Genomic DNA, 22,991 nt, shown 5'->3' with positions numbered 1-22,991 from the left:
AAGTAAGTAGGGCAGTTCTAGATTTTAAATTATTGAAGTTTTGTATTAGGATACGCCTTCTATCATAAAATCCTATGTCTTTTCCTGGGCAGTAGAGATCCATATACTTGTCTTGCGGAAGCTTTTGAATCATTCTGAATAGCATCCCACATCAGTATGCAGTGGTGATGCACAATACTATTGGTTGACTGTCTCACAGTGGGACAAACATATATGCAACCAGCATGATGAAGCAAACTGAATTACAATTTGTTGGAAAATAAGACCTGTTGACAATTAGCATACCAATTTCTCACGTGTTCACCCTCTAGTCAGTAATTTTAGTGGTCAAGGGTCAGTGGCAGTCATAGTGATGTGCTGCAACTGCATTGAATGAATTATTTATTTATCAGCAACTGTCATGGGAATTAATCAGATACTTAGATGGCAGAATAGATGGTATTTTTTCATGGATTTTTTTGTGTTTCAAGAAATATGTAAAATCCACAAGAAATGTGTGCAACAATCTGAAGTTGAGCTGATATTTCAATGAAAAAAAATCAGTTTTTGAAAATATAATGTAATTGTATGGATAAAAAAATCTACTCGGCAAACAGCAGCAGGAGAAAACGTATATAAAGGTATCAAAATTAGCAAGCTTTTGGAGCCAGTCACTCCTTGTGGCAGAAGAGGTGAAGGGAAAGAAAGAGGGGAGAAGGAAAAGGAGTGGTGAGTTTTAGGAAATGGGGAGAGTATGGAAAAGTCACCCAAAATCCCAGGTCAGGGGAGACAGTGGATGGGATGAGAAGGAATGACTGATTCAGTCAATTCACTTGTGAGCGACTTTTCCCAAATTTTCTCCATCCAGTTTGAGTCAGTCTTTCCTTCTCATCCCATCTGATAAGTCTTTTTATTCATCCTTCTTCCTCCCTCTTCAACCCTTCTGCCAGAAGAAGAAGCCAGTGGCTCCGAAAGTCTGCAAATTCCAATACCTTTATATGTGGTATCTCCTGCCACAGCTTGGTGAGTAGACTTTTTATCTATCTGATTAGATTATATTTTCTGAAGTTCGGGTTACATGTACCCCTAGTAAATAAAACATAAATCTTTCATTTGATCAAATTGTGGCTGGTTTCAATGTTTTTCATAGTGTTACCATATTCGCACCATAATACATTTTTGTTGTATATAAATGCAGATGTGCAGAAATGAAAGTATAGGTGTATTTGACAGTATTTGCAATAGCAATTAATGGCATGAAATTGATGATAAATGATTGGATTAATTACTCCACAAATTAAGTTGAAACAGCAGGCTCCCTTGACTTTGTTACGGTCCTTAGTTGGCTTTTACATTACATTTGACAGATGGGTGAAGTGAACTGGAAAAACTTATTTTAATCTATAGGCCAAGAAATTGGTGTCTCCTGACAGTTATTAGTGTCTTGTTTCTAAACACAGTGTGAAGACACCATTCTAAAATTAGCATTTTTTGAAGTTTTTCGATCTTAACACTTCGGGTACTGAGTCATTGCACACGGGTGTCTACCATAAAGACTGGTTGATTTTAACGTACTTTAAACTACTACAACTCATTAAAGGTTTCAGTTATAGCAATAAAATTACTCTTATTGAAAAACCTAGACTTTCTTGTTTAAAACCATCTCAGCAGTGTGCCTTGTACTTATCATATGCACATTTCTTTTGTCCTTTCAACACAGTGTTGACATATTTCCTTTACGCCTGAAAATAAGTTCACCTCGCTGAAGGTTCAGATCTTTTATAGCACGAGGCAATCCCTGCCGAGATTTTCTTGTTGTTCCCACAAGAGCAGTTTTTGCAGTTTCCAGTTCTGAAGCAAGTATTGGACTTGTGTAGAATCTGTCCGTAAACAAAGTGTAGCCTTTTCCTGACAGATTTGCAAACAATGTCTTTACCAGATTCACTGTGTCAGACCTTTCACCCGCATAAATGGAGAAATTCCAGAAGTAACCTGTGTCAGATTCAGATAACATGTACAGTTTCATACCGTATTTATTTGGTTTTTGTGGCATGCACTGTTTGAAATACACACGACCTCGAAATTTACACACGCCTTCATTTATTGTAATTTTTCGAGATGTTGTATACGCACGCTGGAAATTAGCACACTCATTATCTAGGAGGGATCTCACCTTGTGCAGTGGGTCATAGCCAGTTTCTTCTTTCCTCTTAGCTAAGGAATTATCACTAATGTGGAAGTTTCTCAAAATAGAAAGAAATCTGTCACGGCTCAAGATGTTTGGACAGAAATTACACGACACAGCAGGGTTCTTGGACCAATGCTCTCGTATACGTGGCCTCACACTTACACACATATGGACTTCCTTATTTCCGTAAGTGTAACTTCTTTCCACTTTGATAATGAGCAGGTGGGTGAAACGGAATTTGTGCTTCATAATTTCCTGATGCATTGTTGAGCATACATATTAGTTTGTTCCTTTATATGTTTCATCATACTGTCTGTCAGGAAATATGAAAAAAATTCTAGAGGTGCACTGATCTGGTCCAAACTGACAACATTGCATATTCCAGATTGTCCTGAGAATAGATCAATATCCCCTGATGCACGATCAGTAGCCGTCCAACCTTCTTCAGAATTGGTGCGGTGCGCAGGTCTCGGCTTCCCCCTCGCCGTCAGTCTCACTCGTTCTTCAGGCGGGATTATTTGCTGTTGAAGTGCTTGGACACCTGCTCTCCTCTTCTGAATCTATCAGAAGAGTAGTATTTGCAAAGAAAATCATAATTATGTACTGAGAGCTTTTTCAGTGAAAATCTGAACAAAAATTATACATGTTTTGTTGTCAGAATTCTTTAACTGAACTGCCAGAACCTACTTCTTGAACATAGTGCACATCATCATCAGAGTCATCTACAATATCTTCCTCTGACAAATCAATGTCACTTTCTTCTAAATCACGAAGTAACTCGTGAGCAATTTCTTTATCTGTCAAACCACGCTTCGCCATGTCGACGCTACTGAGACCGTGTGGGAAAAAATCACCGCTCAATAAACCCGACAAATAAAAGGGGAAGCACACCCTTCCACAGCATGCCCGCACCATCTAGTGACCAATACTCGAACTACAGTCCATGCAGCACCTCCCAGACAAGCGGGAGCTGTAACAACACAAAGGAAGGAAGGGGAAGCACGAGAACATGCGTCCGTAAAAGTACAGGCATTGGACTTTCGGGCAGGTCGCGCACGCCTATATTTTTAAGGGCGTCAGCGCCTAAGTGTTAAACATATATGACTGTAAAACACAGAGTACAGCTCTACATGTATGCAGAAAATGGAGTATGCGACTGCTGTACCTTTACTTTGTAGTATGGCTGTTAATTCATCACGCTAGTGTGTGTCACTAGCCAGTGGCTTTGTCGCAGTGGTAACACCGGTTCCCGTCAGATCACCGAAGTTAAATGCTGTTGGGGTGGGCTAGCACTTGGATGGGTGACTATCTGGTCTGCCGAGCGCTGTTGGCAAGTGGGGTGCACTCAGCCCTTGTGAGGCAAACTGAGGAACTACTTGATTGAGAAGTAGTGGCTCTGGTCTTGCAAACTGACATACGGCTGGGAGACCGGTGTGCTGACAACATGCACCTCCATATCCACATCCAGTGATGCCTTTTGGGCTGAGGATGACATGGCGACAGGTCGGTGCCGTTGGGCCTTCCAGGGCCTGTTCGGACGGAGTTTTAGTGTGTGTCACTAAAAATTCTAGATGCAATTCTCCATTAGACAATCAGATTGATTAGAGGAGATCTTAGAACTTGGAAAAGCATTCCGATCAGCAGATATCAATACAGCTTGCAGTTACTTGTCCATTTGTGAAATGACATTTTAAGACTCATTTGGGAGTAATGAGATTGTTTCGAATTTGTACAAGAAATTACCATGTAGTATTGTGGTAACATTAATTATTTATACAGTCTTGAAGAAAATCACCTCATATTTTTGGGAAGCCCAGGATAATTTCAAATTTGATAAAATTAAGACAAAGAATGTATTTTTAGCTTAGATTTTGTTCTTTACTACTTAATGTATTAGATAAATACTACAGTTATTATGTAGTATGTATAGATGATTTGGAGCTTATCCATTAGTTGTAGCTTGTGCATCTGCCTCCCAATGAATATCCTAAATCCATTGAGTGAGATTAGAGGGAAGATCTTTCTCAACTGCTGCAAATGTCTCTATACTCTCTCTGCTGTTGTTTGGGTATTAACCGCATTTGAAATAGTTTTTGTTTAGAAGTTTAATGTATTTTAATAATATATTGACTTGCAGATTGGATCATAGGTATTCCGAATAGTAAAACCAACAAAATTCTGGTGTGTAATATTTTTCTTCTTGTAGGTACTTGCAACAATGTTTCTCAACTTTGTTTAAATATGGTGTATCAATTTTACAGGACCATATACATTTGAAACTGATTGATCTGACCTCACCTAACAGTTAACAATAACAACCCAATAGTGTTATTATTTTCCAGCTTGTAATATTTAATCCTGTAAAGATTTGAGTATTGAGTACCTGTTGTTTTTGACTTGAGTAGAGGGCAATGCATTTCATTGTTTACATCTTCCTGTATGGATAGGGTGACGTACAAACAAGGAAATGTACTGCCCTCTGTGCAAGTCAGAAACAATAACATTCCTCAATACTCAAAACTTTGTAGGAGTGCAGATACTGAACTGTCCTATGTGATCTTTACAGTAGAAATACAGTATCTGGCATCAGTTTGACTCCTATTTGTTACTGTGTATTATGAACCTTGATAATCTTTATCTTGAATCATTGTTTCCTTTTAATCAGTGTCTGTTCATAATTGCCCCTGATCGGAGAAAATTTCCGACCCAGGCGGGAATCAAACCCAGGTCCTTAGGATTGACATTCTGTCGCACTGACCACTCAGCTACCAGAGGCGGACAATTCATTGATATCTTGATACTACACAATGCATCCACATTTTACACAGATCCATATGGTGCAAATAAATGAGAACACTGTAGTATGCTATTATGTATAACTCCTATTCCCTGAGTATGAGTATGTGGGAAAATATTTTATGTATTCTCAATCAAGGTTCAAATGACGTCCGTTACATATAGAGTCTAAATATCAACTGACCCATTTTAAAATAAGCTTGATAGTTAACCCTTTTGCTTCTACAGACAAGGTCTTTGCATTTCTTGTTGTAGCTGCTTTTATTATGGCTGTACTGCTTGTCAAATGCTGGTGCCTGTCTGAGAGACAGTGTTCCGATCGATAGGAAATACTGAACCAATTTTTCGGAAAATATTAGGTGGAAACATTTGATTTCTGCACGCTTACAGTATGATAGCTGCAGTCAAAGAACTGAATTTCATTTCATTGTCTGTCATATTTACTGTCGTACATCAAATTAAGTAAAATATCAGACGGAATTTTAAAGAGTTCACTAAGGTAAAAAGGCATTGCGTGAACTTAACATATGGTTGATTGTTAGCTTATATATTGCAGGGAATGAAATTTAGCCAAGATACCTAAATTTTATTTAAAGTTGATACCAAAAGGATATCTCATTTTGCGTTTTATATTTGAAGGATGGTAATGTGTGACTCACCCATTCACATCCTCACGCATCACAACTCGAGTGCTCATAACAATCGTTATGTCTCATAAATGATTCAAGATATCGAAACGAGGTGTTCTGCAAATGACAGTACACAGTGAGGCACATATGTTATTGATAAATACATGAAACTTTTTTATTCACCGAGTATGGAAGTAACTCGTCCTCAGCATTGAGAGGTTAGCGGCTCAGGACGCATTCAGATGTCCATAACAGTGTAGAAAAATCAAAGCGGCACATGTATACATGTCCACAGCACCTGAGCAGCAATGTAGCAGGGCATGTATACACACCCACAGCAGCGAAAGGCAAGATGATGATAATCTGCATAACTTGTCATGAAAAAGACACTTCCACTTTCACATGGATGCTGGTTGTCATCTAACTTGGGAACACCCAGCTTATGGTGTGCATGTAGATATACTGCTGCCATGATGTAATATCATCTGCACACTCAGACAGAGAAAATACAGTAGCCTTGGTCTGTCTCTTTATGTTTTAATTGTTGTTGACAATGGTGACGATTTGATGAAGATGATGGTATCTTCAGACTGGTTTGATGTAGCTCTCCACATGGACCACCTTGTGCAAGCCTCTTCATCTTTGCATTACCACTGCAACATATATCCACTTTAATCTGCTTACTGTATACAAGCCTTGTTCTCCCTCTACAGTTAGTGCATTACATTTTACTGGGTGCATTCTGTTTTCAGACAACAGACAAGGGAATAGTGATAAATGGAGATCACATCTTTTCTTTCTTTTCTTTCTTTCTTTCTTTCTTTAGTTTTCTTTCTTTCTTTCTTTATTTTTATGGTTGATGCAGCTGCTGTGGATCTCTTTTTAAAATTGTATGTTGCCTGATTGATTTCTCAGTCTTTCAAAGCTGATGCTTTAATGTTTTTCAGTGTGCTTAGCTCATCTCTGTTTTGTCTGATGTTCATTGCCACACATACAAATGTATACAGGTTGGAATTCTAAATTAGGGTGTTTTTGCTTAAAATGAAAATGTATTTGCAGGACATGCTGTAGGGATAAAAGAGTGAGACCTTGTGACTCCGAGAGATTTGTAAAGAAATAAGAACTGTTTCTTCTCATTGACATCGGGGACTTATAACATGGTGGATGTTTATAGGGACCCATTATTGCACTCATTATTTTGCTCACTTAAGGCTCCAATTGTTTCAAAAAATAATCCTAACTTCACAATCAGCAGCAACAAAAGTTATGAAGTATAAGAAAAAACAAATAGGCCATTGGAGCTAGTAGGTAGAATATGGACACCATGATGAAGGCAATCAAGAATTTACAAGACAGAGAGAGAGAGAGAGAGAGAGAGAGAGAGAGAGAGAGAGAGAGAGAGAGAGAGAGAGAGAGAGTTTCACGCAATGCTAAGCTTTTTCTTTTTATCGTGATCTTTACATCCTGGCGTATTTGTTTATTTTAATTATTTTAACATCTAGCTTATCAAAATATTTTATCATTATCAGTGAAGACAATGTTGTGTGCTGTGTAAACTCGTGGTTTCCTTCAACATTATGTCCATATCTTACTTACAAGGCCAGATACCTTGTTTGTTTTATGTTACACTTTGTAACTTTTGCAGCTGCTCCTAATTGTCAAGTTGGAATTTTCTTGAAACAGTGGGGAGCCTTATACATGAGCAAAAATAATAGCTGTAACAATATAAATCCCCAATGTTACAGAGAAGAAACATTTTGTATTTGTTTACATAGCTCTGTGTGTCACATGATCCTGCCCTTTTATCACTATTAGCAAGTTCTGTAAATATGGTTTTATTTTCAGCAAATGTATCCTAATTTAAAGCTCCATTCTGTTTAGGCACATCTGCTTCTCTATTATTGTACAAAATTGTGACATATTTCAGAATGAAGATAACAACAACAACAAGAACAACAGCTAAAATATCTAATTGAGAAGTCATAATTTATTCTTCAAACAGTTGGAACCTTATATAAGCAAAAATAATAGATGTTATAATAGTTCCTTATAAATGTGCACCTCGTTATAAATCTCAGATGTTACAGAGAAGAAACAATTCTTATTTGTTTACGTCTCTCTCTAGGTCATGTGGTCTCACTGTTTTATTACCATAACATCTCCAGTACATGCTTTCATTTTAACCAAAAACATCTTTATTTATAACTCCAATCATTTTAGGCATATTTGCTTCTCATCTATTATCCAACAAGTATAACATGTTCAACAAGTAAGATGTAGTGTAAGTTCACATACTCCATATCATGTATCACAGATATGATAACAGTTTGAAATTCTGTTTACAGTACAGTGTTGGAAGGGCACGATATAATAAAATCAATTGCCTATCAATGTATGTGTCAAGGTGTCACTGCAATATTGTGAAGAAAGACAAAGGATTATACATAATAGATGGTGGGGTAAGTTATGTAATGTAGAGACTCGAAGTTAAAATAAACTGATTACTTCCTTGTAAACATTTGAGTATGAGTGTTTTATTTAATACACATTTTATTATTTAAACTGCTGCATGTAACTTTAAATGTCATATTGGCTCGAGGAATAGGCTCAAACCCTTTTTAATGTGTACTTGCTAGATCTAAACAACAGTATAATATAAGAGAAACCAGTGGAGTGAGGTGTGGCATATAGAAACATGCAGTAGAAAACAGTATTCATATTAGCTTTCGAGTTCTTACTCTTTCTCTAGAAAAAGTACACATATTTAGGCACACAGACACCCAACCACATTCCTGCCGTGAGACTGGCTGTTGATTATCGCTTATTGAGAGCAGTTGCCTGCGCAGATGGTGGTGGGGAGGGAGGAGAGAAGAATGCACTAGAACTGAGGGGTTAGTAGGATAGTGTGAAGGAGGTCTTTCGACAGATGACTCAGTGTCTGCACAACAAGACAAAAGAAATTCAGAGGGTAGAGTTTGTAAGAGATAGAGAAAGGAAGTGGGGTTGAAAGGGATGAGAGGAAGGGAGAGGAAGGTAGAGATGAAGAGGGAGACAGGAAGGAAGGAGGAAGGGTGGAAAAGGGTAGAAGGGAGGGGGGGGGGGAGAGAGAGAGAGAGAGAGAGAGAGAGAGAGAGAGAGAGAGAGAGAGAGAGAGAGAATGCATGCCACCTCTGGGGGTGGGGGGAGAGTGCTGGGAGAAGACAGTACATGATCTGGAGTGGAAAGGAGTGGTGAGGACAGAAGAGAGAAGGGAAAAGGTAATGAGGAACTGGTTAACGGAGGTTTAGATCAGAGGAATTGCGTGAGTGCAGGATGTGTTGGAGAGGGAAGTCCCACCTATGTAGTTCAGAGAAACTATTCTGGTAGGGGAATCCATTTTCTCAGTTACTGAAGCAGCTGTTGAAGTCATTTGTGCTGTGGTACACAGCATGTTCTGGAACTGGATGATCAAGTTTCCAGACTGCCACAGTTTGACGATGGCCACTCATGCAAGTAGACAATTGGTTACTTGTCATGCCCACATAGCATGCTGCAGAGTAATTGCAGCATAGCTGATGTATAACATTTCGGATTTTACACATGACCTTGCCTTTTATTGGGTAGGAAATTCTCTGTCTGGACGGGCCCTGGGGGGCCCAAATGGTATCGAGTGATTGCCACAGCAGGTTTTAGGCGTCACGGGATGTTGTTGTGGAGGGGCATGTGGTCAGCCCACTGCTGTCCTGGCCATTGTCAGTTTTCGTGACCGTAACTACTACTTCTCAATGAAGTAGCTCCTTACGTGGTTGTCTCAACGGCTGAGTGCATCCCGCTTACCAACATCCCAAGTGCTAGCCAAGCCTGACAGCACTTAACTTCAGTCATCTGATGGGAACCAGTATTATCAGTGTGGCAAGGCCATTGGCCATTGGAAAGGAAATGCTGTCATATATTAACAACTTATTGAATCATTCACTCTTAAGCTTGAGACTGTTGGGAGTCAGCAAGAGTGCTCCGAGGCAAGAAACCAGAGACACACTGTAGGTACAGGCATAAATCGTAGCTTTAAGGTTACTCTAGGGAAATAGTAATGGAAGAAACTTACGAACTGCAAATGCTTGGACAGCTGTCCCAGGGTATAAGTCATGATAAAGAGAACTAATTAGTATCTCCACAACCATCTACATGTTGTTGTAAGTAGGCGATAATCATAAACAGGCATTTCTTAGCACATGCAGCAAGAATGACCATTACACCTAAGAATAGCCGCATCAGTAGTTTCACAGAAGTTAGATTGAGAGGGAAAATGAAGAAAACTGCTGAAGTAGAGGCCTCTGCCCATGAGATAGAAGCCTGCGTCTGCAGGGTGGAGCATGGCGATGTAAAACACTGTTGTTCCTTACCGTACTAAGAAGGGCAGTGATGTTTAGCTTTCAGCTGGATGCTGTTGCTACCAAATGTACAGCTTGTTAGTCTGAATGCTAGAAGCAGTCATCCAGCAGAGAAGAAGAAGGGGAAGGATGCAAAATGGAGTTGGTTGGAGGCACCATGAAGGAGAAAAGTCCCATGTTAGACTGGCAAATGACTGTGACATTCCAGTAGTGTTAGTGAGGTGGCTGCAGAAATATTGTGCTGTCAGAATACTTTCTAAAGCCTCAGGTTTTCGTATTCCAAGTATTTCTCAGTCAGAGTGTCGGGATTACGTGTCGCTCAACACCAACCTTGGGTAATGTCCAATTTAAGTCTGTTTTCTCACTTTTAATGTTGCTCTTAAATGTTTGTACTTAATGAAGCACTGGGTGATTCTTCTTCTGTTCTCTCTCATCTATGTTTATAAATGGTCTTCAGTGTAGTAGTTAAGTTGGAATAAAGTAATTGATTGTTATGAAACTCTAGAATTCCTTGAGTCTCCTATAATATTGTGAAAGGATAGTTGCTACTCACCATATATTGGAGATGCCGAGTCAGATAGGCACAACAAAAAGACTGTCGCAAAGTTGTTTTGTTGTCCACATCTTTGACCCAGCATCATTGCTATATGGTGAGTAGCAATTATCCTTTTCATAATATTGTCATCATTCCATCCTGAATTTTCGATTGTTTGAGTCTCCTACAAGTCTCCTCCAAGAGTCCCAAAATCCATGCCACTTGCAGGTGCTCCCTGTGACAGTGTTTGGTGCTGACCCAAGCAGCTACCTGCTATCACTGGATGTTTGTCTTTCGGCATTTGCTCCTGACTGTTCGAAAACTATGTCTCACCTGAAACTCCCCTAAAGTTCTCATACACTTCATCTAGCCTATATCAGAGCATTACAATGCATATGACTTGACTGCAGTACGAGGTGGTGGATGGTGGGTTGGTGTATGGAAGTGTCTTGCTCCTGTGTTGACCAGAAGGAAATGACCCATGGGGTGCAGGATTGGGAGCTGTATGGCAAGGATATTCTATTGGTCTGGTGCTTGGCAAACCACTACTTTGGTTGATGTGGGTATAATTTAAGGTACAATGTCCCTCATCTCAGGGTGTAATGAGAGGTAGTTGAAAGCCTGGTGAAGGGTGTGGTTGAGCTTTTTGTTGATCTTTTCAAGGCCAAGGTGATACTAGCAGATCAGAGGAGTGCTGGTCGGTGGCTGGTTAACAGGTTTACTGGTGTTTCAGGAGATGACACAGCAGATCTGTCTGTGGACTAGCTCGATAAAACCTTATTGACAGACACATCGTGCAGTGTTCTACTGCCCACGCAGTTTACAGAATATCCTTATCCGTCCCTATTCCAAACCTACTCTGAATGCACCCCATGGGTCATTCCCTTGTGGTTAACTCCAGTGCAAAATATGTCCCACACACCTAACCATCTCCTATCACAGTCCACTCACTGGCATTTCCTAGCCAATAAAAGGCAGGGCCACATTTAAAAGCAACCATGTTTTGTGTCAGCTATGCTGCAGTTACTACCCAGTGTTCTATGTGGGCATGACAAGTAATCAACCATCTACTCACATGAATAGTTACCTCCAAACTATGGCAAACTGCAAATATGACCAACCAGTTGCCGAACATTTTGTGCACCATAACACAGGTGACTCCCACAACTATTTCACTAAGGGAGCCATTTGGATACTCCCTGGCAGCACTAGTTTCTTATAACTACACAGGTGGGAATTGTCTCTCCACCATATCCTGCACTTGTACAATCCCCTTGGCCTAAACCTCCATTTAACTGTCTACCACTGTCCTGCTGCCCCCCCCCCCCCTCCTCCCGCCTCGTGTCGTGTCAAGTGGGCTCTCTCTTTCTCCCCCTCCCTCCCCCTCTCTTTTTCCCTCTCCCCTCCTCCCTCCCCCTCTCCCTCTCCATTCCCCTCTCTCCCTCCCTCCCCCTCTCTTTTTCCCTCTCCCCTCCCTCCCTCTCCCTCTCCATTCCCATCTCCCCCTCTCTCCCTCTTCTCTCCCCTCCCCCTCTCTTCCCCTCCCCTTCTCTCACTCCCACCGCCCCCTCTCCCTCCCCCCTCCCCCTCTCCCTCCCCCTCTCCTCCCAGTCTACCTCCCCCCATCTGCCACCTCTTCCTCCACTCCCCTCCTCTTACCCGCACCCTCTCCACTTCCCTCCTCACTCCCCTTCCCCTCCCCACTCCTCTCTCCCCCTTCCCCTCCCATCCCCTCCCTCTCTTGCCCCTATCCCTCTTCTCTCACTCCCTCCCCCTCCTATTTCCTCCCCTCTCTCACCCCTCCCCATCTTCCCCCTTCACACCTCTCTCTCACCCCTGTCCCCCCTTTCCTTTCCCCTCTATCTTCTGAACTACTTTTGTCTTGGTGTGCAGCCACTGAGTCATCTGTCGAAAGATCTTCCCCACATTAATCCCACTATCCCTCCTTGCCTTGTGTGTCCTTCTCTACATCCTCAGCACCTGCAGCTGTGCAGGCAACTGCTCTCAATAATCAATAATCATTAGTCAACCTTTCTATAGTTGTGGGAGAGTGTGCTTGGGAGTTTGTGTGGTTGTGTGTGTGAGTATGTGCATTTTTGCTGGAGGAAGGTAAAGAGCTCAAAAACTAGTGTGAATAATGTTTTCTGTTGCGTGTTTACATGTGTGATACATCAGTCCTCTACAGTCCTTATTTATGTTTTAGTTCATCCAGAAATTTCCATTGTTGTTATATGGCAATATGCAGGCAGTGGGTTATAAATTCCTCTTATTGTTCAATGTGAAAACAAATTGACTTTTTCAACTTTAACTGCCATGAATGCCTTAAGCTATATTAGATCCTGCCAAATATATAACTGAAGCTGATTCCTTGTACTGATCTCCTCCTATAGCAGACCATAGCAGAGTGAGTGGATTATTGATAATTTTTATAAAACTGTGCTTGAGTTCACTCTCATCTCTAGTATTGAATAATTTCTGTGATTCAAAAGTCTTAATGTTAATGGCAGATTTCAAAAGAAATGTCCGGAATGTCTATTCCAGTGCCAAACTGTAAATGAAATTCATAAATTTATTAAGTAGTGAACAGACCCAAACCTGAATACAAGAATGTTTTTATTCTGCCTGTATGTTTCTGCAAAATAGAGTAGCTTCACTTAAATTTTTAAAAACAATAAAAACTCATAAAAGATGTGTATTCACTATAATTTCTGTCTTAAATTACACAATTTTTCGATTTTTTTATGCTTCTAAAATAGCTGTTAAATATTTTTGCAAAAACTATAGCCCATGTAGGAAGGTGTTATCACACAGAGAAGTGGAGCAGTAGAGAAGTGGGGGGGGGGGGCAAGATTTACATAAGAAAGGCAGTAGAGAGTGGGCAGACAAAGTCTGCATTGCAAGGCCTTGTTGCTGTGGGCAACAATCAGTTTCATTTGTTTGTTATGTGTTCCATTGATCATTCTCACAGTAACCATTATGATGTTGAATGTGTCAAGTACATAATAAATGCATACATGAATCAATTTTTTTATGCTTAAAATTTTTATCATGTACCCCAAATCATTAAATGGCACAAAATTCATATATTATACCTATAAATTTATTTATTCCTATTCAAGAATTCATGTATGGTCTGTCAAACATTTTATTTCATCTGGTAATTTATCAAAAAGTTTTACAGCAGCATATTTTACCCCTTTCTGTGCCAAATATAGGTAAGAAGAGGAGAGTGTAAGTCTTTCTTCCTTCTAGTATCATAATCATGAATGTCACTGTTGTTTTTAAATGGTCCATGTCATTGAGAACAAATTTCATTAGTGAGTAAATGTTCTATGAGGCTGTTGTAGAATTCCTAACCTTTTAAACAGATGCCTAGATGTGCGACTATGAGTCCCACAAATTATTATAACCTCTTTCTTCTGAACAGTGAATAGATTTGCCTAAGTGTTGAGTTACCCCAAAATATAATTTCCGTATGACATCAGAGTGTGAAATTGTGCTAAGTATGTTAGCTTACTAATTTCTATATCCTCAAAATTGGCAATTATTCTGATTGCAAAGTTCCTGACCTAGTCGCTTTAGGAGATCCAAAATATGAATTTTTCCAATTAAGAATCTCATCTATACGTCCACCTACAAACTTAGTATGCTCTACCCTGTCTACTGACTTCTGTTGATGTGCTATTTTTATTGAAGGAACTGTACTCCTTGTGGCAGAAAATTGGATGTACTGTGTTTTTTTTAAGTTCAGAGCAAGCCCATTCGCAGAAAAGCAATGAACAACTTTTGCAAATTCATTATTTGTATCATTTTCCATTGGAGTTTCTTTTACTGGATAAATAATGATGCTTGCATAATCAGCAAATAGTGTCGGGTTAGCTTCTTGTTTCAGAGAAGTTAGGAAGGTCGTCCATTTATATCAAGAACAGAAGGGGACCCGGGATCAAACCCTGTGGAACACTTAATGTAATTTCACTCCAGTTAGATGAAGTGGCAAACTTCCTTAAATCATCTAAACCATAGAAAAAAACTTTTTTGTTTCCTCTTTTGTAGATATGGCTTAAACCATTCATATGCTGTTCCATTTATACCGTAGAATTGCAAGTTCTGTAATATAATGTCATGGTTCACACAATCAGATGCTTAGGATAAGTCACGGAAAATTCCTATTGGCGATATTTTACTATTTAAAGACTCTATTACATGGGCAGTGAAACTGTATATAGCTGTCTCAGTATAACAGCGTTTTTGAAATCCGAACTGTGATTTACTAAGTATCCCATTACTGTTGAGATGGCTAACCACTCTTGAGTACATTACATTCTTGGTGATTTTTGAAAATGCTGTAAGCAAGGATACTGACCGGTAATTATTGACATATGTGATGTCCCATTTTTCCTAGAGAGGCTATGACAATGTCTGGGAAAATACCTTGAGTTAGTGATGCATTACATATGTGACTCAGAACATCAGTTGTAAATTCTCCACATTGTTTTAATATCTTGTTAGAGATGTCATCTACTCCAACTGAACATTTATTTTTCAAAGATTTAATGATTTTCCTTATTTCACAAGAGGTTGTTAGGTGAAAATTAATTTAAGATTTCTCCAAACTGACTCTTCCACGTGCTGCTTGTTTTTTTCTCTTGAACTGTTCTCACCAAGTTTTTTATCTACACTTAAGAAATGGTTGTTAAATACGTTAGCTGCTTGTGTAGTTGTTAAATACATTAACTGCTTGTGTACTGTTGGTTAAAGTAGTCTCATTCCCCTTAATAGTAATACTACATACCCCCGTGGTTACTTTTCCTGTCTCCCTTCTAACAACATTCCATATTGATTTGATTTTATTGCCCGAGTTGTTAATTTCATCTCTAACATATGTATCTCTTTATTTTATGACAACTTCTTTCAGTATGTTACAATAACTTTATAGTGTAAAATTACTCCTGGGTCTTTACTAATTCTTGCTATCTCATACAGTTTTCTTTTTCTTTCTGAAGACATTTTAATACTTTTAGCAATCCAAGGTTTCTTTGAAAAATGGTGTTACATTTAGTAATTTGTTTGGGCAACAATGTTCAGAAGGGGATATAAACTTATCAAGATATATGTTGCATTTATCATTAGCATTTGGCTCATTATATAGGTACATCTCCCCAATTAACATTTCTTAAACTTTCTTTGAAGTGCTCTTTAGGTACTGGGCTGAGCAACCTTACACTGTTACTTAATGGTTTCTGAACTGTACACCCTGCTAGGTTTTGTAAGTTAATCAATTGTGCATCATGGTCTGATAATCCATTTGTCACAGGGAAAGCATGTGTTAGTTCTGCATCCTCTTGCTTTACAAATACATTATCTATTAGAGTGCTACTGTCTTGAGCTATATGTGTAGGGAAATTGATCATTGATTCTAAGTTACATGTCATTAATAACACTTCTAGTTCACTTTTCCTATCAGAATTGCTTAGAAAGTTTATATTGAAATCACCACAGATTAATAACTTCTTCTTTCTGTATGACGGTATGACGGACAGCATAATAGGAAGTCAAACGTTTTTTATGAATAGCTCCCATTCTCTTAATGGGGACCTGTGCGCTGTTGCTAATATCAACATACACTAGCTAGCTGTAGTTCACATGCACAAACTTCAAAGTGCTGATCAACACAAAATTTGCTTACTTCTATAGTTTTGTATTTGTACCCTTGTTTTGTGTAAATGGCAATTCCTCCTTTATCCATGCTAGATCTGCAAGTGTAAGATGCTGAATTATACCCATTTGTACTGACACTTTCCATCCCCACAGTTACATGGTGTTCAGACAGACAAAATATATCAATCACATTCTTATTTTTGAGATCATCTAAACACACTAATAGCTCATCTACTTTATTTTTTGTTTCCCTGATATTTTGGTGAAGTAAGTTGATAGTACCCATAGCTTTATCTCTATTTGCTGTACATATGGCTTCATTTGTACTATTTTTCTTGATTGTTGTCTGTCTGGACTTTGGCTTTAATCTAAAGAACCTGTTTGCCTGGTCCCATTAACCACAGCGATCGTCCCATGTATAACTGTGGCCCTCCTTACAGTATCTACTAATAGAGAAGCGACCTTGTCTTTCCTCTTCATATTTAGGTGCAGGTGTGTTCCCACTTACCAATAGCATCAACTGGAACAACACTTACATGAGATTTTGCCGGTGTCTCGGGCATCCTGTCCAGTCGTGCCTTATAGCAGTGTTTATCCAGAGCCGATCTTGGCATTGAAAGAGCTCCACAAACCCCACATTTGTGTGCCCATTTTCTGCTCCTGTTTTATCCAGGTCACTCCTAATGATTTATCTTGGATTCATAGCCAGGCTGTCTCCTGCTCCTCCAATTATAATAACCTGATGTTCCTTCTCAGACTTCCTGCATAACTGACCTAAGTTTGTTGTCACCTGGCTAAGGCTAGCACATGGTTTCACAAAACTTGTGACCTGTTACCCTGCGCCTAATTCGTCCTGAAGCCGCTGGCCTACACCCCTCCCATGACTGCTACCTAGAAGCAGAATTCTTCTTTTCCTATTCTAATTTAATCCCAACCTGTTTTTTCCTTTAAGCTAATATTCTGCTTCAACCTACATTCAACTACATCTGGGTGAGACCCTTCCTACATTGCCTCAGATAGCAAGTAAAGCTGATGATGTGTTCAAATCTGTGAGGGGAACAACAAATTTTAAAATCTGATTTGATTTGATTTGATTTTTTATTGGTCCAGTTTTATCATACAGCACAAATTGTACAATTGATATTGGACAGGTCAAATATAAGTTACAATAATACATAGTATAAGCAAAATAGTAGGCAAATTAAAAATAGGTACCTATTACAATTAATTTTGTTACGTATTCAGAAATTCTCTGGCAGAATAGAAACAGTGCTTTATTAGAAATGCCTTTAGTTTAGCTTTAAATATTGGATGAGTAGCATTTTTTATTTCCTCTGTTATCTTATTATGTAGTATTACACCAATGTTAATTATGCTCCTCTAATAGGTGGTTGTTCTGTGATATTTTTGATGTATATTTGATTTCCCTCTGGTACCATAGTTGTGTACATTTTTGTTCTGTAGCAGTTTGCTTGTTTTCAGGAGGTAGTCCCTAGTGAACAAGACAGTTTCATAAATGAGTAAACTTGGAACATTTAGAACACTAAGCTCAGTAAAATCGTATTTACAGGAGTCCATCTTTTTCAGGCCACAAATTATTCTTAGAGCCCTTGTTGCATTCTAAAAACCTTTACACTATGAATTGAGTATCCCCAGAAAACGATCCCATATCGGACTAGTGAGTGGAACTGTGCATAGTATGCCTGCAGTACTGTTGTTTTGCTTGTTGTAGCCTTTAAAATTCTTAGGCCATAGCACACAGATTATAGTTTTCTAAACAAGTTATTTATATGTGTGCCCCACTTTAAGTCCTGCTGAACCAATAGACCCAAAAATTTTGTGACACTTACATTTTCTAGGGGATCATTTTTTAATTGTGCTTGAATAGACATTTGATTAGTTGGAGGAATTACATGAAAATCGACACTCACAGTTTTTTCAGTATTTATAATGAGTTTGTTTTTTTGTGAACCACTCAGAAAGTCTTTCCATAGAACTTTCTGCTGTGGACTGCAAAGTTTCTGGGTTGGATCCAGTGAGCAATATGCTGGTGTCATCGGCAAACAGGATGGTTTTTGTGGGACTCGTATATTCAACTAAGCCATCCACATAAATCAAGAAGAGTAGTGGACCTAAGATTGAGCCCTGCAGTACACAAAGTTTTATTGTTAATTCGCTAGAAAGAAAGGAGTTGTTTCTTATTTTATTAATTTTGTTGAATTCATACTGAAGTGATACTTTCTGCCTGCAGTTTTTTAGGTATGAAAACAACCAGCTATGTGCTACACCTCTTACTCCTCGTCTTTCTAATTTTTCGAGCAGAATGTTATGGTCCAGGATATCAAAGGCTTTTGATAGATCTAGAAAAATACCTGCAGCTAATTTATGTTGATCAAGGGATTTTGAAATGCAGTCTAAGAATTCGAAAATTGGTGTCTATGTAGATTTAGACTTTCTAAAACCGTGTTGTTGTACTGTAGGTGGTGCATATTTATTTATGAAACTTAGAAACCTGTCATAGAAGAGTTTTTCTAGAATTTTTAAGTAGAAACTTAACTGTGACACGGGTCGGTAGTTTGATATTTTTTTCAGAAGAACCTTTTTTTTAGCATTGGTGTAACTTTTGCTATTTTAAAAATATCTGGAAATACACCAGTTTTTAAAGAGAGGTTGAAAATTTTTGCCAAGGGGTTTTCTATGTGGTGAGCACATGTTTTTAATATGAAATCAGGTACTTCATCAAGACCACTTGACATTTTATTGCTTAATGATTTACTTTTACTTATAATTTCATTGGGGTTTGTTTCATAAACATACATAGAAGCAGTCAAGATCACTGACTTGCTGGAGAAACTTGGGACTGGTCCTTGACAGTGTACTTGAATGAGGTCTTCAGCTAGTGAAGTGAAGTATTCACTGAATTTTTCCACTATCAAATTTGGGTCTGTGACTTTTGAGTCTTCTAGTGTTAATGATACATTCTTTTTCTTTGGAGCTGAACTACAAGTTTCTCTCTTTATAACTCTCCACGTGGATCTCATTTTGTTAGATGAGTTTCTTATCAAATTGTCATTCCACATAATTTTTGCCTCTTTGACTACTCTACCATAGATTCTTTTGTAGGCTTTTGAATAATCTGCGAATTCTTGGGTTACTCTATACTTTTTACAACAGTACTGCAGAAATCTGTTTCTCTCACTGGAAATTTTTATGCCTTTACTTACCCATTACTTATTATTGTTAAGTTTTACTGTTTTTACTACTTTTGGAAATGCTAGTGAAGAAAGATGCTCTGAAAACTCATGTACATGCTATCAACATTGTTCTGAGTGGCGATGCTTTCCCAGTTTTTCTTCGCCAGTAAAAGATTGAAAGATTTAATGTTAGCTTCAGGAAATGTTCTCTTTTTAACTACTTTTTTGGAACTACTACTACTTGTTGGCATTTCTATACACAGCAGCTGTGCCTCATGATCACTATAACCCATGCTCAGTACTCTGCTTGTGAAACTGTAAATTGTGTCTGATATGAATATTTGGTCAATAATGGAATTTGTGCATTCTGTTAATTTTGTTGGGCAGTGTATTGTGGGAATCATATTGAATGTGTTGGTCATATTTACCAAAGCATCTCTGGTGCTGCTGTCTTTTGAAAAATCAATATTGAAATCCCCACAAAGCACTATCTTCATATTTAGTGTATTGATCCTGTTCAGCAGAACCTCTAGTTTATTCATGAAGACTGGCAAGTTTACACTTGGCACTCTCTATATATGTTAATAACTATGAAATTAAGCGCTGTCAGTTTAGTAATGGAAAGTTCAAAGTCTTTTTCAATCGGGTCAATATAACTTTTACTGACATCACAGAACTTTATTTGTTTTTTCACAAAGATAGCAGAGCCACCATTTTTGGAAAACTCTCGGCTAAAATGACCTGCTAATCTATATCCTGAGATTGAGGTTAATTTTACTTCGGCATTTCATAGCCAGTGTTCAGTAATGCAAATTGTATCTACATTTAGTGCATACTGGAGTAGTGCTTCCAACATGGAAATTTTATTTGTGAGTGACTGAACATTATGGTGTAGTATAGCAAACTCTGGGTATTTAGTAACTTTAGTGGAAATAGTTTCTGATTCTTTATCTAATGGCATTTCTAATACAGCACTTACCCTAAAAATTTTCAGTACCTTTTTTGTGTATGGCTTCTGTTTTCTGGTGGCAATCAGTAGGTGAGTTAACTTCTGGAGCTTGTATAAGTTTTGCTTCATCCACATCTGACCTCTTCGGTTTAAACCATTTCGTAATTTTCATTTGGCTAATGACTTGATTGTTTGTTTCTCACCTAATCGGTTTAAACCACACTGTTTGGCAGATGGCACAGCTTGTAACTTGTCTAAAGCACTTCTTAATCTCCGTTTGTTTGTCACTTATACTTTTTTCTTCACTCTTCTTTGAGATACGAGTACATATTTTTTCAGCTAGTAATTTCTTTCCATTAGTCGTCTACACGAGACATAAGCTGACGATGTTGTGTATGTTGCTCCACAGCTATAACCTGTGTGACGGCAGAAGGTGAAAACAGCTGATGCGGCTTTGTGAAAACTTTTTAAGTACAATTTTTCTCAAAAAAATGATCGTCTAACGATACGATCATCAAAATTGGTTACAGTGTTTATCATTTTAGTAAAAACTGAACAATATTATTAGTAAAAAATGTAGTAACAACCAGATTAACTTCAAGCAGAAACCAAAATTGCTATACTTGATTGACAACTGCTTCTACTACATAGAATTAAAAAAAAAAAAAAAAAAATGTAAGTTTATATTTTGTGTGTGTGTGTTGTGTGTGTGTGTTTTACTGTAGTTGAATGTAAATCACTGTGTGTAAAAAAGAATTACTTATCACAATTCTTGATAATTGTAGTGGTTGGGGGGAGAGATGATGTGAATTGTCCAGATCTGTAGTAATTATCATTTAGCCGCAGCAAAACTTGTCCATAAATGCGCACAGGTATAGATGCGTACATGTTAAGAACATTGTGGCATTGAATAAATGTTAATTCCTGTTAGTTTGGGTGCGCGGCGTGGTATTTACCTCTTCTCCCCAACGATGTACAACAACATGGCTGCGGCGGCTATTCTCTCTTCAGGTTGACTTCATCTCCAAAAAGGTCCATTTAAAAATGCAAGCCCTTGTCACATTGGGAAGTAGAAAATAAGGTGTAGCTAGGTACGAGAATGAAAACTTGTGTCTTCTGCATATTGTAACTTTTAATTAAAAGAATACTGGGAGAGTGCAATTACATACGTCTTTATTGCACCAGCTCAAAAGACCAACAAGACACCGAGACACAATTCAAGCTTTTGCAACCCACAGTTGCTTCATCAGGAAAGAGGGAAGGAGAGGGAAAGACAAAAAGATGTCGGTTTTAAGGGAGAGGGTAAGGAGTCATTCCAATCCCGGGAGCGGAAAGACTTACCTTAGGGGGAAAAAGAGACAGGTATACACTCGCACACACACATATCCATCCGCACATATACAGACACAAGCAGACATATATATATAAAGAGGTACATAAAAATCGATAGTTTTGGTTTTAAATTTTCTGTCAACGTAGATGTAATCATACCTCCCTATGATATCTCTGCCACGCGGGGATGGTGCGACTATTTATTGATATGTGTAGGTCATTTAAAGAACCTACACAATTGCAACCCCCCCCCCCCCCTCCCTTGCCACCCCTTACCCCTCCCCATTTATTGTATACTGGAGTGATCCATATCACTGGTCGCTGGATGTCAGTATGCAGTGGTGGTGCATTAACACTATTTAACTTTTCTGTACTTTAAAACTCTTGGCCTGCCATTGTACTGAGACCTTCATTTGTGCCCAAGTTTACCTCATGTACTCTCAGAACATGCCATTACATAATGTATGTATCTAATTTTGTTTAATATACACTTTACACATTATTACTACCGCTATTTACAAAATAATAAATGAATAAATAAAGGTTGCATCAACAGGCGCATTTGAATTCAGAGTCTGTAGTTTGATTATTGGAATTTAACTGCTGCTATTGCGGCATCGTCCAGAGCGCTCACCTCACATGAAATATGGTGCAGGCGCACTTGAGTTTGTTAATGCTGCTGTTAAGTTGAACTGTCCATGAATGTGCTACAGTTTCACTTGTTTACCAAAGTCAATAAAAGTGTTCATCCCTTTGCTGGAACATGGTGTGCTGAGGCTTGTGCATAGTGGAACCATTGATACTGTGGTGAGGAGGTTCATCATTTATGGCCCAGGCATTTGTTCCTCTCATAATTCACATGTTTCAGTGGCTGAACCAAGCTCACGCTGTCAGCATTCTGAGGCAATTGAATGGATTCAACGTAAGTCTCCAATGCTCTTATTCGTTTCCATACCACGTCTGTGGTAGAATGCTTTGTCGATACTCAAGTCCACTGATGATACTAATGTTTGATACTCTTCAGCACTGGCACACGGTTTTCACAGGAACACACCATTGAATTGCGGGTTTCAAACCTTCATAAAATGTTCGTTGCGTATTTGGTGTTATATTCAGCTCTACATTACATCACAGGCTGCCATGTAATCGTGACTTATTTAGTTTCATAATTGAAAGCAGTCTTTCATGCATTTATGTTGATCGAAACATTGTTATCACGTTTGCAATCTCATTATATGGACGTGGAATGTCGAGCTTCGGGACAGTTTCAACACAGAAGGATTTGGCTTATAAACGGGAAATATGTTGCAGATCGATAAGCTCCATCTGCAGTTGCCCAGGGGCGCTTTAAAATGAAATGC

The sequence above is a fragment of the Schistocerca piceifrons genome, chromosome 1, assembly GCF_021461385.2.
Source record: "Schistocerca piceifrons isolate TAMUIC-IGC-003096 chromosome 1, iqSchPice1.1, whole genome shotgun sequence".
In the NCBI taxonomy this organism is placed as follows: Eukaryota; Metazoa; Arthropoda; class Insecta; order Orthoptera; family Acrididae; genus Schistocerca; species Schistocerca piceifrons.
The sequence above is the reverse complement of the archived record's forward strand: the minus strand, read 5'-3'. Positions refer to the sequence as shown.